This window comes from Eutrigla gurnardus, assembly GCF_963514095.1.
Source record: "Eutrigla gurnardus genome assembly, chromosome: 13".
Lineage (NCBI taxonomy): Eukaryota > Metazoa > Chordata > Actinopteri > Perciformes > Triglidae > Eutrigla > Eutrigla gurnardus.
Genome location: NC_139936.1, coordinates 25,482,708 through 25,487,211, shown reverse-complemented (window position 1 = coordinate 25,487,211; position 4,504 = coordinate 25,482,708).

Below are 4,504 nucleotides of genomic sequence, written 5' to 3'. Positions count from 1 at the left end.
CATCGAGTGAGCTCGATTTGCGTCTCCGGTAGTCCCAGAAGCATCTTCTGGTGTTTTATGGCGGTTGGTAGCGTGAGCCTCTACAGCGGGCGTGAGGGTTTATTTTCCGTGCGTTGTCCTGATCCCGCCCGCTCCGGCACGTCAAACGCTATAAAACGAGTGCACTTACAACACGGCTCTGACGTTGGCTGTGATTGGTCGGTTACAAGTAACTACATGCTAACAGCAAACAGGTAACTGTTTTTTATTTCCGGTTAGTTCAAAATAAAAGCATTGGTATTATAAGCACGCTTCAGTGAAAGCATTTAGGCTTGGTTTGTTGAGAGCAGAGCAGAAGACCCACTTATTTTTTTAAATAACTCTTATTAAGTACAAGGATTCATCTATCAATTCAGTTCCCAGGCAGACGACTACGATTATGTGCTGTATGAATACAGCAGCTTTATTCAGGGCCAACGGGACAACTTCTGAAAATAAATAAAGGATTGCTTAAAATATTTCTGTGCAGGGTGTCCACCAGCTTATAATATGAAATCAAAGGACCACTTCCTCTGTGAATATGTAGCTGGTATTCATATGGCTTTGAGAACCTTTACGTTGAAAAAAATATTCAACGGACGGTTTCTTTGTATTTGTGCTGACTTGACAATACCACAGTACCAAACAAAAGAAGCACCGAATCTAGAGAAATAAAAGACGAAACAGATGACGAAATTAAATATATTTGACGCATATGATTGATATGTTGTGTTTTTAAGCAGTTAATGGACGAGTAAATATAATGCTGTTTTTTTAATAGAAATTAGTAGAGCGTTATACCAAATTAGAACAATTTAAAGTAAAACACGAATACCCGAATAATAATTCTTCAGATAATATTTTCAAAAAGTCAATCACAAATTCCCTCTCATCCTGTGCGGGTGGCAAGGGGCGGAGACACTGTGACCGACAGCATCCAGCACTGTAGTGGAAGGGAGGACGAGGTTGCCCTGCCTTTCGTACGACGCAACGTCGCCGGCGCCAATTAGTGTGATAATTGACGCTGGTCGCTTCGAGCAACGCTTCGAGAAGTCACTTTGAAATCATTTGGGAGAGCCTCTTCGTTTCTTCACGTGGGGCGTGACTGAAAGCACCAACCTGACAACTACGTTTTCAGATCTCGGAGCTTTTACTGGGCTGCTGTCCCCGCAGCGACCAAGTTGCATGCAGAACCGCGTCATTGAGCCGAGGCTCGGACTAACTGTGCACCAGCACCCTGGATGGTCGCTTCGCCTTCAGCAGCGCGGGTGAGCCGGAGGAACTGAGGTAGGCTGCGGTCAGCTCTTTTGCTTCCTCGCGCGAATCCATGTGGCGATTAATCCTACAACGCCAAGTTTAGCCTGTGCCATTACAACTCAGGAGGAGGAGTGATAATACTATAATAAAATAATGCAATAACAATGGGGAACGAACGACATGGAAAATGCTGGAAATAAACCAGCGACTTCCTTTCGGATGACTGAGCAGGTGATTAGATATTGATTAGGATGCATGAGTGTTCGATTTTTGTTCAATAGTAGGTGTTTTAATGCGATACAGTGCTGGGAGCTAGAATACTCTCATTATATCAAATGTATTGATGAAACAATGAGTTGTTGTTGTTGTTGGCTCTTGTCGCTAATGGATGCAGTCAAAAGGCAAGCGATCGCGAGCCGCGACCAGCTGTCAATCATCTCATCTTTACAAGTCCATTGTTTTGCCCCTCCTGTTTGTGAGTGAGTTGCCATGGAGAGTCTTCCGGTTTTCTCTCTAATTACCTTATTTGGAGAAGGGGCGGCCGTCAGTGGCTGGACCACCGGTGTTTTTGGGTTAATGGTGCTGCGTTCATGTCCCATGCGAGAACCGGACAGAATGACTGAAGGCTTCAAAACAACGACCTGAGCTCAGGCCACTACGGAGCCTCAAATGGAGCTCTGAGGAGTCTTTGATCGTTCCTGCCTGCTCAGCTATTTCACACTCAGCCAGGACTAATGGCCTCAGCATGTGGTTGGATGTAATAATGACAATTAACTGTGAGCATGTGCACTGTATAAAACCACTGAGCTCACACCCAGCAATGAGAAACCTCTGATAACTATATGTAACACACACACACACACACACACACACACACACACACACACACACACTCTCTCTCTCTCTCTCTCTCTCTCTCTCTCTCTCTCTCTCTCTCTCTCAATAATGAGCATGTTGGTCTATAAAATACTAGGCTATCTAATTTGGTCACTGTGTGGGACTTGAATCCCTTTTATACGGACCGTCTTATTTCATCTTATTCATAGACTGTCTACTGCCACTGTTGTTTACTATACCAATTAAATCTAACAGATAATCAGTGGTACAGCATAATTGTCTGTATCTGTGGATGCAAGTATGGAACAAAAAGCTAAGCAAAACCAGAAGTGGTTGCAGGTGCAGTAAAGAGACCGATCCTGATTACTGGGGACTTGTGATCACTAAGGCCAGGTGTTCCACATTCACTTCAGGACCTTTCACACCATGTGCGATGTAAACCTGTAGTTTAGGGGAAATTGTTTCTGCGAAACCTATTTTTGATGCGTTATGTCTCAAGATTTCAAGATTTGTGGCAAGGTGTTGCACCGCTTGCATGTGGACATGAGAATTTAGGCCATTGGATTTATTCAGACAGTGTCAGACAGAGTGAGACTCACAGTGCGACAGTGAAGACACACAATGCCCTGGGTGGTTTTTAAACCAGCCAAATTACACCAGAAATGTATCAAATGTATGTGTTTGTTGATGTTTCTACTTACATAATAATAATATAATCATAATAATATACTGTGGGTCAGCATGGAGCAGTATATTTTTTTTACAGCTTGAATACTTCCTTGCATCCTTCATTACTTTGTAACAGTTTGTAGGATCTTGCCCTCCTTGAAAGACATCATCATTTGCGTGTGGCAGGTGAATAGATGTAAATAAGTTCATACCAGTCATATTCACAGGTCTCCTCAGATGCTTCTATGTCAGCAAATCCTTATGCTCAAAGAATATATTTGGGCTCATCGGCAATCAGTAAGCAGCTCATTTGGAACACAACATATTTGCAACTCAAACAGAGCAGTCTCTGGACAGGACCAGAATTTACACACCACCTGTTACAGGGGGGAAACCAAAAAATGGCTCCATAACCGGGGGGATAACTGGAAGACTTCACCTGAATGCTAATGTTAAAACCCCCTATTTCATCTGTTCCCCGCATAAACACAAGCTTTTCAACATTGTCTTGTCCTCTATTATACAGTCAGTTTTACTTAAGGCAAAAAAAGAAGCGTTTTTTAAAATTCATTACCATAAACACCGGTTGACAAGCCAATTAATGACCAACCCAACATAGCAGCATAATGTAATGTTGCAAGCACATAAAGCTTTACCCTTCACGTCTGAGCCTAGATAGGGCCTCTCTGGCAAAGATTGAGTTGTTTTGTGCATGGAACCAATTCTTGTATCACCACTTGACAATCTTAAAGGTTGAAATGTAATTTTTATAATGGACTTGACACGACCTACGGTCAGTGAGCAGTTCATTCTCCACTGCTCTAATTTATGAGGAAGTCAGACGCCTGAAGAAGATGTCGTATTGCGAACTGTCAGCCCTGCAGCGTGTTGACAATGTGGAGACAAACGTAGAAGCTGGTTACTGTCAGATCCTGCCTTTGTCTCAAGTCTGCAGGAACTGACTTGCCATGTCACTTTCTGAATATGACTCCCTGGTCTTTCCATTCTTTTATCCATCCATACACATTAGACAGGGGTCACAAGTGGTAGTATAAATAAAAAGGTTGCTTGATGTGATGAGGGGTAGAGGATTTGTCCAGTGTTTCTGCATGCTGATAATAATATTTCTATGTTGAAACAACCAGTAACCCATTTTGTATGAGTATTATTTACATCAGTCGTCCTCATGGTGCTTGAAAGAGGAGGGGAGTAAACAGCAGACAAAGATGCCTCCATGCATTAATTGGTTTTGCAACACACTGTAATAACAGTTGCAGTGCATTGCAATAGACCATGGGTATTTCAATGCGAAGACATCCAGGGATTGAGTATCCAGTAACAGTGAATGTTCCTAACAGAGATTTACTGTTCTTCAAGACAGTGAGACTGAGTGACAACTCAAGCATTCACTAGTCCTTTAAATGAAAGATGAATCCACTAAAGTGTTCCAATGATATACAATACCTCACAGGTTCTTCAGCTTGTTTTTATCCAATTATTTCATATCGTATGGGCAGCAAGGCCGACACCAACCTAGCCAGCAATTTTAATATCACAAAGCTCAGCAAAATTAGCAACAAGGGAATGTTCTCCTTCCTTCAGTTGCCAGGAGCCCTATTAACTGCACTTGTGTATTTTGCCTTTTTTTAATTGGATGGGATATTTTGTCCATAAATTAAAGGTTTTGAAATCTTAATTCTATGGGCTCACATTGTTGCAGTAT